At 36.5% G+C, this 13,939-nt stretch overlaps 1 protein-coding gene across 3 annotated transcripts in view; it reads right to left on the bottom strand.

Moving 5' to 3' along the window:
• LOC115257546 (uncharacterized) overlaps window positions 1-13,939 on the bottom strand; it is a 380,825-nt gene that overhangs the window by 225,617 nt on the left and 141,269 nt on the right. The window lies entirely within an intron of this gene.

Genomic DNA, 13,939 nt, shown 5'->3' with positions numbered 1-13,939 from the left:
CCTGCAAACTGACGTGAAAGCGCTATTGTCGCATTAAAATAGAAGATCATCAATACTCACACACTGTTAGTCACAAGCAGCTAGCTCATTGGTTCCCTGTGTGAGTGTTGCTGGTCTGGCGATACTGGAGTAGTAACTAAGGGCGGTCAATCAATTTTCAACTTTCATTTTATATTTTGTGGAATTTTTCAAAGTTGTTCTTTGTGGTGAAGTACACGATTTGTTCGTCTTATTAAAATAACGATCGAAGTAGTACGGAAACTGAATCTCAAGAAAACTCCTAAAAATTTCCTGGTGTAGTTCAAGGAGAAATATCTGGGGAAATTTTGAAGGGAGCTTAGAGAAATTTTAGAAGGGAGCTTAGAATTTCTGCAAAAACTATTGCTGGAATACCTCATTCTATTACAACTGAGATTCCTACAAAAATGCTGCAGTGAATCCTCCTGATGATGGTTTCGGGTGGCTTTTCAGTCTAACAATTAATCTAGACAAGTACTACTTGTTTAACTCTGACGTTTCGGCCATTGGACTCCGCTTTCTTCAGGGGATATAAACTTGCACCGTCCCTCTATGTTGCTTCAATTCAGGACAATTCAGCACAAAGCTGCTTGCAACATACGAGTGACGGTGCAAGTTTATATCCCCTGAAGAAGGCCGAATTCAATGGCAGAAACGTCGGAATTAAACAAGTAGTACTTGTCTTGATTAATTTTTAGTCAGAAAAGCCACCGGAAAACAGTTGATTCTACAGTCGATCCAGATATTTCTTCAAAATTTGCTGAAGGGAATCCTTCAGGGATTTCTAGAAGATTTTTTTCTTAGAATATGCACAATAGTTCCTGTTGCAAATATTGGAAATACTTTTTTTTTCTGTATTAATGAGATTTTTAGCCCTAGGCTAGTTCATCTTGGGACCCACGCTTTACTTCCCTTCCGATAGAAGAACTCACATTTTGTGAGTGGGATTCGATCCCAAGACCTCTTTGCATATACTCTTAACCCTCGAGCAGTCGCGTCTTTGATTACCTGCAGCGACGCCGCGCTCACGCTGTGTACCATGAGCGTGCATTTTTCATGGTGCGTGTACTCAGTACACGACGCGACCGCTCCCGGGTTAAGATGCCTTCAGCAATTCTTGCTGGGAATTCCTCAGCAACGCTGTTGGGATTCAGTGTGAAGTTTCTGGTGGAATTCACTGGGAAGTCTTGATAAGATTCCTCAGGCAATTTCAGCTGGGAGATCTCATAATAAATTTTTTGAGAAATCCTAACACGCATTCCTGAAGAAATCTAAGAAGCAACATCTGAATTTGCTTCAGCATAAAATCCCATTAGGCTCTTGTGAAGGAATTTCAAGAGGATTTCTTTCTCCGTGGATTCTCCAAGAGTTCCCATAGGAATACAACTAGAAAATCCTTTGGAAATCCCCACTGAGAATCCAGCAGAAATTTCTTCATTGATTTCAACATTGTTTTTTTGTTTTCAAAAGTTTTCCTCCACATTTGTCTCTCGTAGTTTTCTCAAGAATACCTGCTGAATTTCCTCCAGGAATTCTTCAGGTGATCCAGATTCCTCCAAAAATTTTCTTATATAAGCTATCCAAGAAGTTCTCTGGGATTACTTCTAGAAATTCGTGCTGGGATCATCTCGTCTTAATGGGAATCATCCAGCAATCCCTGTTGTTACTTATGTATGTGGAATTTAATTTGAGCACCCCTGTAATTGTATGATTCTATCGTTGAACTGTATTGAAATATTCAGTCTGTGTTTGCCGTTGCACCATGTTGGTGGCACTCGGTCGGAATAAAGAGTTTAAACTACAGTTGTGCGTTTCGATTACGTAGTCCGAGTAATGGGATAGTTGGTGGGAAACCCGGAAGCTAAGAAATTGGGGGCTCGTCCGGGAACCAATAGCCTAGGATACGTACTCGAAGACGTGTTGTGAAGTGGAACATAGTTGGTGAAATGGATGCGTTTAAATACTGGTGGGGTGAAGCTTCCCCATATCAAGGAGATGCGTCGGCTCCGTATCACCAAACTGCTTTGTGCGCCTATTTGACGGATTATCTAATAAGCGTAAATTCGGAAATATCTAAGTTAACGTTTCAAATGACTGAAATGCGAAAAGATTTATGGGATGTGAAGTGCCAAACAGACAAATTAAGTGCTGCTGTAGCAGATATCCAAAAACAAAAGCATCCAGTGCACAATGATGCTATCACCACATAACATAAGTGGAACTCGCGCTCAGAAAGTTGTACCCAGTGTGGGATTTGAGTATGGTATAAGGAACATCGAAATGTCAAAACCATTATACTAGTTACGAGCTTAACATTTAAAAAGAATCTAAGGATTCAATATGTATCATGTTTAATTGTGCATGTTCACTACAGGCAGGTTTTTTTTTCTTCCTTTCGTGGTGCGCATTAATTAATGCCGTTTTATTTATTTTTTAACCTGGATTAAAACTGGACTGGCGGAAAATACTGAAACTAATAAAGTCAAACAAATGTGCAACACAATGGAACCTAAGTTGTGTTAGGGTTGCAACCGTTAACTCATCCAGTTCCAAACCAGGTTGGAACTGAAACAAAAAAAAACGGCATAAGATAGGCTGTCAAGCTTGAGTCTCCCGCTCGAGCAGGTGAATTGTAAACAAAGTATCACACTGATCGTTCACTCAGAAATAAAAGTATACACGGAAATTCTATTATTTATGCATTTTGTATCCGCATCTCTCTCACTCTCTTTTTGTTTTCATGCTATCTGGTGCTTCAACTGTGTTGACGAAACACTTCTCTTCAACCCAGACTAAACGGCAGATTCTGAGATGGCCGAAAAAAAGTCTACGTAGTTTATGGACAGCGCCGAAGTGCCATGGCGCAGCATAGGCAAACTGCACTTTTTTCACTTTTTCTTATCGATTTCCGCATCGTAGAGAACAATCACTTTTTGGAAAAAAAACATTTAATTCTTTTTCAGATACGCTTAGATCCGGTGGGTACTTCCGAACAATTTAAGTGATTTATTTGAGGAGGTCTTGCTATGCCTCCGGCGAGCAATCTTCCGTATTTTTTGTAAGTCTGTGTATCTGTAATAATACATTTCATATAAGAAATCCGTTAAATATAAAATTCACATCGAGTTTCTGTCAGTTATTATTTCACTTTCATCCTTTAGTAGTTTAGGATATTTTTAAATGTATGCCTTGAGCAGTTATATACGAGGGGTCCCAACATCTGAACATGTTGAAAAAAAGTATTAAATATGTTAACATTTTTTACTTTGGGTATTTATATACAAGCATCGTGCTACATAAACATTTTCGTTTATGCTGCATCATCTACACAATAGATATATCGGGATGTCAAAAAAATCGATTATAACGCACATTGATAATTTTTTTTTATGTTGTACTAAACGATCTTCTTTACAAGTGTAACACTTTTCCGCCTCTTATCCGCAATGAAATAAAAAAAAGTATGTATTGCATTTTTCATTCGTTGGTAAACTTTCGAGTAAATCTTCGAAGAGATAAAATAAATATTCAAACGTCAGATTGCATAGCATTTAGCAGCTGAACGAACCATGTATTCATTGCACCAACAGAAAGAGTGCGTTCAATGTTATTTTTGTTAGCGGTGGCAAAACTCAATCTAAAAATGATTAAAATATACGAATTTTTATTTATGTCAAAATATTATCACCGCTTCAAGCTTTTTTTGCTTTCAGTCGCCCCTCGCACGACTGCTGAGTAGCCACCTCGTGCGTGCTTTGTTGTCGCCGTTGTCGCAGACGTCAAACTAGTATATCGCACAGTATCGCCGCACGAATCCGGTTTCTCGGGCATATCAACCTCGATAGCAACGAACGCGCGTAGTGTGAAAATAACAGCAAATTAAACTTGGTTCGCTCGATGACTTCATTTACTAAGTTATTGTAAAGAGCTAAATTGTCGAGCCAGCTCAGCTGTTGAATTCTTGATAATCGGTAGTCAATCCCGATAGTAAAGTTTAAGTTATAACTCAGTTCAAAAAATCCGAGCTCAAGATCGAGATCTTAGTGTGCAGATTAAGGACAGACTTGTTAGAATCCCAATATGGCCGCCACAATGGCCCACTTTGGCACCCACTCACGATTTTGAGGGCACAAATCTCTTAGTAAACAAAACCAGCGCACCTGAGCTTCTTATTTTAAGCTTATTACGAGTGAGCAAGAACAGAATAATAAAATGCATTGTTGTTTGAAGCTTGCTTTTTGAGATTTGTGCGTCTGAAGTTTTGATGCACTGTTGAACCGGGATTTCAAGACGTTTGTCCTTAAAAGCGAGATCAAACTCGTAGATTTTTTTTCATTCATGGAAATATTATCGATCTTTGAAAATAAGGTAATTTTCATTTTTTCATTGTGTCTTTCGTCCCGTCGACATTGTGTTGTTCGACCTGTCGCTGTAAAAGTGCTTTTAAAATCATGTTTTCTACTGGTCACCGAAGAAACGGACAAGTCATCAAACGGTGCATTAGATTTATTAGAATTGAAAAACCTGACAGTTTTCACAGAAACAAGACCAATATCTCGCGCTTAGTATCATACGGGCGTATCTACAATGATCGATTTCTCTTCATCGATTTTCTCTTTGGTTAATAATTTGGTCGGCAAATCATTTTCGGTTGCTTTCGTTGTTTTAGATGCTAGTCCTAGTCGTCCTTTATCGAAACACAACGAGATATCATCCGAATATTGATCGTGTTGCCCGGAATAATTCAAAGAGAAAATCGATGAATAGAAATCGATCATTGTAGTTACGCCCGTATGATACTAAACGCGAGATATAAAAGAGCTCGTTACAAAACTAGAATCTCAAGCTAGCCTCAGTTTGTTACATAAATAATTTACAAAAGGGATAAATTACACTGTTTGGGTGACCTGTCTAATTAAGTTTTACTTTTGTCATTTTCACTTTAACGAGCCATACAGCACCGCTTAATAAAAAAAACTGTATTCGTCAGAAATCTGTTGATTAAGGACAGACTTGTTAGAATCCCAAAATGGCCGCCACTATGGCCGACTTTGGTACCTACTCACGATTTCGAGGGCACAAATCTTTTCGTTAGTAAAACAAGCGCACCTAATATTTTTATTTTAAGCTTATTACAAGTGAGCAAGAACAGAATAATAAAATGCTTTGTTGTGTGAAGCTTGTTTCTTGAGATTTGTGCTTTTGAAGTTTTGATGCATTGTTGAAGCGGGATGTCAAGACGATTGTAATTAATTCAAGAGATTTTTTTTTTAAATTTTGTCTCACAAGTGTTCAATATCGGATTAGCCAGACTTCACAGTTTTATACCAGCTGCAAATAATTGAGAGCTGTCATGCCAGTTTTTGTTCACGAATATCGATGACAGAACGGTGTGCTGTATACCAGTTATACCTATTCTTTTCGAAGTAAAAAGAACCAGCTTTTCATCCTCATTTTCCTTAGTAGTTCCACTTATGTTATGTGGTTGTGCGTTTCGATTACGTAGTCCGAGTAATGGGATAGTTGGTGGGAAACCCGGAAGCTAAGATGTATGAATTTCAGAAATTCAAGATTCCTTCTAAGTTCCTCTAGGGATTCTTCAATTAATTTTTCTACACATTATTACTGGAAGTCGTCTTGAGATTCCTTTGAGAATTTACAGGTATACCTCGATTTAGTGAACCCTCGATTATGTTGACCCTCGATTACTTTGATTCGAGTTTAAAACTTGCAGTTAATGTTGACTTATAATGCAGGGGATTTCATCCTTTTGACGCGCGGAGCACCTTATATCAATATACCCGATAATTATTTTAAGCATGGGTCGTTTTTTTTTTGCTGTAACTCTAGCTGAAACTCCTGCAAGAATTTCTGAAAAAAAAAAAACAGGAATATTTTAAGATTCCATAGATGGATTTCGCATTGTGGCAGGAAATCGGGCCTACTTTGGACTCCGCAGGACTCTACGATCGAATAAAGTTCGCCGTAACACGAAGTTAACCATCTACAAAACGTTGATTAGACCGGTCGTCCTCTATGGGCACGAAACATGGACCCTACGTGCAGAGGACCAACGCGCCCTTGGAGTTTTCGAACGGAAGGTGTTGCGTACCATCTACGGCAGAGTGCAGATGGAAGACGGGACTATGAGAAGGCGAATGAACCACGAGCTGCATCAGCTGCTGGGAGAACCAACCATCGTCCATACCGCGAAAATCGGGAGGCTACGGTGGGCGGGTCACGTCATCAGGATGTCGGATAGCAACCCGACTTAAATGGTTCTCGAGAGTCATCCGACCGGTACAAGACGACGTGGAGCGCAGCGAGCTAGGTGGGTCGACCAAGTGGAGGACGATCTGCGGACCCTACGCAGAGTGCGGAACTGGAGACAAACAGCCATGGACCGAGTGGAATGGAGGCGGCTACTATGTACAGCAGAGGCCACCCCGGCCTTAGCCTGACCGGTAAAGTAAGTAAGATGGATTTCCTGAAGAAATTCCAGAAGAAAAACTTGAGGAAGCACCTGGAAACCCACTGGAAAAACTTGTAAGGCCGGAACAAATCTCATTTTCTTCTTTTGTCACTTTACTCGTTGACTCGCCAAGGGGGAGGATGATAAATAATAAGTGCATTTGATGCAAAATTACCCAAATCATTTGGCAAAATCGTCAAACTCATCGGATTTGTTAAGAAATTTTTCCGACGACTCTAATTTCACTTTAAAAAGTTTAAATTTCTTGAATAATTTATTTGTGTCCCCCCTCAAAATGTCGGATTCCGACCAAAATTTTCCGAGGGGGCGGTGACATAAGAGAAAATCGAAATTTATGTCAGCCTAATTAGAAGGCACGAAATGTTGCTAATTGGCAAATTGAGAGATGAAATTTGTGAAAAAAAAAATCCCACCAGAACGCGATTTTTTTCACAAATTTCATCTCTTAATTTGCCAATTGAGCGATTCCAAGCAACAGCATCAAAATTAAGGAAAATTTTTAATTCATGATTTTCTATTGAACTGAAACTTTGCACAGTTTTTCAGTTCCATCTAAATCGCCATTTTTCGATATCAAATTTTTATTTAGAGCCACGACTAACTTTTCAAAAGGGTGTATGTGAAAATGGTTCAAAAATATTCAAAAATATGCACAGCAAAAACGGATTGTTCGATTGTTATGAATTTTTCAGCAAAGTTAGATAGCTAAATGGTGATTTCTAAGAAAATATACACTGTGAAAAAAAATCTATTTTATCATTGAAAAACATCATTTTTGTCACAAAAACTCAAATATCTCAAAACCCTATCTTTTTACCAACTTGAATTTTTTAGGGAAAACGGTCCATTGTATTAGCAATCTACCATAAAAATTTGGTGATGGTAAACTAATAAACAAAAAAGTTTTAACATTTCAAAAATTTCACAATTTTTACATTTAGTAAAAAAAATTTTTCTGTGTAAATTATTTCGGCCGGGAATCGCGATTTGATGCTGATTTTATTGTTCAGCAAAGTTAGATTACTAAATGGCGATTCCTAAGAAAATATACACTGTGAAAAAAATCTTTTTTAACATTAAAAAATATCATTTTTGTCACAAAAACTCAAATATCTCAAAACCCTATCTTTTTACCAACGTAATTTTTTAGAGAAAACGGTCCATTGTATTAGCAATCTACCATGAAAATAAACAAAAAAATTATGACAATTCAAACATTTCACAATTTTCACATTTGGTAATAATTTTTTTTTGGTGTAAATTATTTCGGCCGGAAATTGAAGTTTGATGCTGATTTTATTGTTAATGGCCTTGCGTGAGTAAAACAAGTTGTTTTTATTATATATTATATATACATATAATATACTATGTACCGGTGAGATTTCGTAACTCTTTTGAACATTTTTTTTCATCAAACGGTCTACAAGAGAGCGTTGAGTTGAAGACCTTTGAGAAAGCGACTGTTCATCTTGTTCGTTAGATTATAATAAACAAAATCACTTATTAATTTTAACTTACTTGTTTGGTGTTGGTGGCTGAAGAAAAAAAAATACTATACAATTTTTAATATTTATAGCGGTAGTATTTTTTTGTTTTTTTCGTGAGCATTGTCAGGTATGTATACAGACAAACAAACGTAACACTGGCGAAATTTTCATTGACCACGCCTTCAACGATCATTTTGAATCTTGGTTGTGGCTTTCATAACAAGAAGAGCGCCCATCGTTTTTCTTTGCGTTTGACGTTTCACACTAGCGCCTTCTGATGACGATATTGCACAACGCAGTGTTTCGTGAAACATTTCCACCAGGTGGTGATAGTGTGAACTGGGCGATGAATTTTCACTAAAATTGTTCTAGGCGTTTCGTCTGTTTGTCTGTGGTATGTACCTCTTATGCATTTGTTGTTGTTGAAGTTACTCGCATTCTTCCGATCATAAAGTCTGTTCTCTACACACTCTATAATTTTTTGACGAGATTAAAACTGCTGAGCACCGAACTCGTTCAGCAAAAATGCATTGTTTACCTTTTCCATACGATTTTGACAGTTGTTTTACTGAGCCTCAGTAAAATCGATTACCGAAACTACCGAGATCGTACTGCTGTTATAATCTCGTCAAAAAAGTACCGAACAGGCAATTCAGAAATAAGTGTGTAAGAGGGATTTTTTTTGCGGATAAACTAGACGTATACGCGTATAAAAAACTTTTATTATACAGCTTTTGTCTTAAAAATAAATTCAATTCCATTTTTCTTATAATCAACAGCTTTTCAACACTATCAAGGGATTTTTTCACCAGTCACGTACAATAAAAAGTATGACAATCTCAATATTTTTGATCACAACACTGGATCGCGTCTAAGTTTCAAATAGATACTATAGTAATTACGAATAATCAAACTAAAGTATCATGAAAACAACTTGTTTAATTCAGGCGGTAGCCTTTACAATAAAATCAGCATCGAAATATAATTCTCGAAATAATTTACACAGAAAAAAATTTTTTTTTGTTACCAAATGTAAAAATTGTGAAATGTTTGAAATGTCATAACTTTTTTGTTTATCAGTTTACCATCACCAAAATTTTATGGTAGATAGCTGATATAATGGGCCATTTCCCCTAAAAAATTGAAGTTGGTAAAAAGATAGGGTTTTGAGATATTTGAGTTTTTGTGACAAATATCATATTTTTTCAAAGTAGAAAAAGAAATTTTTTACAGTGTATATTTTCTAAGGAATCATCATTTAGTTATCTAACTTTGCTGAAAAATTTATAACAATCGAACAATCCGTTTTTGCTGTACAGCTTTTAGAATATTTTAGAACTATTTTCGCATACACCCTTTTGAAAAGTTAGTCGTGAGTGAATATGAAGGTTTAATATCAAAAAATGGCGATTTATATGAAAGCAACATTTCGTGCCTTCTAATTACAAGTTTTTCCAGTATATTTCAGACATACCAGCAAATCTGGTAAAATGCCAGTAAAATGGGCAATATGTATCATTGTACCTGGAAACCCCTGGTGGGATACCTAACAACCCCTCGTGAGATATTGTAGGAAAAAAAATCCTCGAGAAATCCCCCAATAAAAATCGTGAACAATTTTTTTAAAGGATTTCTAGAGGAATCCATATAGAAATTCCAAGAGATACGCTTGAAGAAAATCATGGAGGAATTTTTGATGATATCTCCTGACATTCTCAAAAAAAAAACCCCTCGGAGCAATTTCTGCAAGAGAAATGTTTTGAAGGAATATCTAAGGAAATGTGAAGAAATTTAAGAATTTCCTTAATAATCTCTTGTAGAGTTTCCAAGTCAATCCTTGGAAAAAAAAATCTTTATAAAGCTTCTAAGAAAATTTTAAAAGAGTTCTGAGCCTCTGATTCTAAATTTAAAGGGTAATCATATTCTAAAAAAAAACATGGAGTATTTTTGAGAAAGTTCATGAAAGATTTTCTAGATGAACTCTTTGAAAATTTTCGGGAACAATCTATGCAAGATTTGAAAAGAATTCTTGATGTAGGTATTTTCTCAAGGAATCTATGCAACATTTTTGGAAGCTAATCGTGCAAGACTTTTTCAAAGAGTTCTTGCGGAATTTTCTGAAGGACATTCTTAAGTCCAAAGGAATCCCTAGAAGATTTTGTGAACTAATTTCAGATTGAATTACTTAAGGATTTCCTGGATGATTTTTTAAAGTAAATGTACGAAGAGTTTCCAAAGGAGTCCCTGGAAGAGTAACCCCTGGGAGATTTTTTTTTCAGGAACTTGTGAAAGATTTTTTAAATGAATCCTAGAATTGATTTCAGTGAGGGGCCATAAAAGAATTATCGAAAAATTTGTGGGAGTGATTTCAAAGTTATCCTTCCTCGGAGAAAATTATAAAGAAATCACTTGAGGAAAATCTGGAAATATTTCTGAAGAAATCATTTGTCGAACTTATAATAAAAGCCATGGGAGATGGGAACCCCTAGGGTAGTTTCTATTAGAATCCTTGCAGAAAATTCTCGAATGTATCTCACATTTTTAAGGAGTTCCTAGATGAATTTCTAAGAAAAATCCCAGGAAGGTATTCCTTCAAAAATAGTCAAAAAGGAATCCCTGGAGCAATTGCTAAAGCAAAACCCGGAGATAATTTTGTAATAAATCCTTGGAAGATCGTTTGAGAGAATGTTCAAAGCAATTTCCGAAGGATTTTTCGGAAAAAAAATCTGGAAAAGTCTCGAAAAAAATCTCTGAAGGGTTTTCTAAAGGAATCCCTAAAGCAAATTGGAAGTTGCTGTGAGAATTTCAAAAAATTACCCTTGTACAAATTTTTGAAGGAACTTTTGAAACATTTTCTGAAAAACACTGGAATGGTTTCTGAAGGCATCGCTGAAAGTTTATTTAGAGGAATCTGTGGATAAATTTCTGAATAAATGTCTAATGAAATTTATAAAGGAATCTCTGAGTGATTTTTTTTAATAAAAAAGACGCGGACACCGTCTTCAGCCAGAGGCTCCTCTCCTCTTCTTGGCGTAACGTCCTCGCTGGGACAAAGCCTGCTTCTCAGCTTAGTGTTCTATGAGCACTTCCACAGTTATTAACTGAGAGCTTCCTCTGCCAATGACCATTTTGCATGTGTATATCGTGTGGCAGGCACGAAGATACTCTATGCCCAAGGAAGTCAAGGAAATTTCCTTTACGAAAAGATCCTGGACCGACCGGGAATCGAACCCGTCACCCTCAGCATGGTCATGCTGAATACCCGTGCGTTTACCGCCTCGGCTAGATGGGCCAGAGGCTGTACAGACTGAATGAAACTAAACATTAGACAAGGGACACACGGAGCATGCACCAGTGGATACGGAGAAGAAACTATTCTCACGAAAAGTTTCATCGCCCGGAGCGGGAATCGAACCCTCACCCCATAACATGGTGCGATTAGAAGCTTGGTGACCCTAACCGCACGGCTACGAGGCTTCAAAACAAAGTCTGATTTAATTCATAGATAATTTTTAGAATAAAAATGGTGTAATTTCAGAAGTAAATCATGCAAGAAGCTTTGGAAGAATTCTCTGTGGAATTTGTAAAATAGGAGGAGTTTCTTAACAAATCTCTGAAGAAAATTTTCGAATGAGTCCATAGAAGTTTTTTTTAAAGAATCCGTGAAGGAATTTTTGTCAAATACTCGGACAAATTTGTTTTTTTTTTTGAAAAATGTTTAAGAAAAATTTCTGAAAAAAATTGATTGATTTTCTAATGGAATCTCCAATAGAAACTGCTGAATAAATATCTAGAGGAATTTCTGAAGTAATCCCTGGGCTATTTTCTCAAACAATCTCTGAAATGAATTGTGAAAACCATGGAGGAATTGCAATGGTAAAGCAATTCATGCCAGATTTCTTAAAAGAACTCTTTGTGATACTTCTGGAGGAATACATGAAAGATTTTCTGAAATAATCTGCAACATGTTTATTTGATTTGGAAAGTTTTCTTCCGAGGCGTTCGTAAAAAAGTTGAAATTTCTGGGTTCACTTACTTTTATTTAACACCACAGAATTGTAACAAAAGGCGACCAAGCAGATAGTGGTATAAACTTACACTATTCATACAGGAAGACCGTTCAGCAAATACACCAAACCAGCAACCACGCTCTCTCAAGTGCTTGTCACGAATCCCTTAATTTCCGATGGAACCTCTTCAGAAGGGATCCCTGGAAGAATTTATGTAGCGATTCGTAAAGTAAAATTTTTGAAGCAATTAAAATTAATCTTAGGAGGCATTTTAAAAGGAATTCCTGAATGAATTTTCAAACTTTTTGAATTTTTTATGACATTTATGCAAATAATGTTAGAGTAAAGTGGGGCAAAAGTTCGAGTGGGGCAAGAGTTTCTTTTGAAGTTTTGAGCTCAATTCAAATTATTTCCTTCGGGTGTCAAGGTTGTTCGAAGCCTTTTTGAAAAAGAGTCTTTCACTCCAAAAATTATGAAAATTGATCAATAATTCGAAAAGTTATAACAAAATGTTGGTTTTTGATCAAAACATTGTAATATGCGATGGTCCTTCCAACGCATGGAATGGAATTGTAATGAAATCGAATTTGATATTTTATTTTGGGGCGTAACTAGGTATATTTTGAAGATGCTTTAGCATTTATAACTTTTTGCAAAAAATATTTGGAAATCATATTTTACACATAATGGGACAAAAGTTCGAATTGTGGGGCAAGAGTTCGAGTCATGTAGCAACTTTAGGTAAAAACCTAAAATTCTGCAAAATGTATATATTATCTCTAAAAATGATGGAATTAGTCAGAAAATTCGATCAAAGTAAAAAAAAATAGTGCTTTCATCTGAATTTGGTGGAAAACTACTAATTTTTGGTGTAGTAAATTTAACCCTGATTTGGGTAAAATCCAGATCGAACTTTAAAGCGTATTTCAGTTCCAACGTCAAATATTAATTGGTTTTCGGTATTCAGATTACCAAAGTGTCGAAACAGGGTGCTACGGCTAGTGGAATTCCACAAACACTAGATTCGAACTTTTGCCTCAGTGGTGGGGCAGGATTTCGAATTAGAAACACACATACAAAAAGTGTTGTAACTCAAAATTGAAAAGACATTTGGCGTAACTATGTTCAACAAATTTTTAGCTCATGGATGGTAGAATCACCACACGGTATTCATTTATCTGCTTCAATTTCTTGAAAAAAGTTGAATTTTCAACTAAGGTCGAACTTTTGCCCCACCTTACTCTATTGTGTAGAGTAAAGTGGGGCAAAAGTTCGAGTGGTGCAAGGTTTATGGAGGAGGTGGGGAGTCAAAAAGTTAAAATGAAATTTGCATCCCAAAAACTGCTATTCAGTTTGCATGCAGTTTTTATATATTTTGGTACATTCTGGTATACAATTAAAAAAACAAATAAAAAAAATGCTTCGATTTTATGTAAAATTCGATTTTATGGACATTTCGAAAATTTAAATGTCCACTAATTCGAGGTATGCCTGTATTTTAAAATTGCTCCAGAAGTAGTGCTGAGATTTCTTCAGGAATCCCCAACGAAGTCTTGCTAGGATTTCTCAAACATTTCGTGCTGGAAATCCTCCAGGAATTCCTGGAGAACACCAAAGAGCAATAAGTTCTGAAATACTATCTTGAAATGCGTAAGAAATCCCAGAAAGAATGCTTGGAAAAATCTTGGTGGGAGTTCCAAATTGTATTTCAGAAGAAATTCTTCAGATTTTCCTAGAGGAATCCTCGGAGAAATCCATTAAGGATTCCCAGCAGAAAGTTCTAGAAGAATCCCATCAGGCATTCCTGTAGGGATTCCAGAAGGATTTCTCAAATGGTGTCTCCAACAATTCCTCTTGGAATATCTCTAGGGGTGTCTGCTGGGAAAAGTTCTCCTAGGATTCCCCCAGGATTTCTACCTGGTCCTCTTGAA

This window comes from Aedes albopictus, chromosome 3 (genome assembly GCF_035046485.1).
Source record: "Aedes albopictus strain Foshan chromosome 3, AalbF5, whole genome shotgun sequence".
Taxonomy (NCBI): Eukaryota; Metazoa; Arthropoda; class Insecta; order Diptera; family Culicidae; genus Aedes; species Aedes albopictus.
The sequence above is the reverse complement of the archived record's forward strand: the minus strand, read 5'-3'. Positions and strand labels throughout refer to the sequence as shown.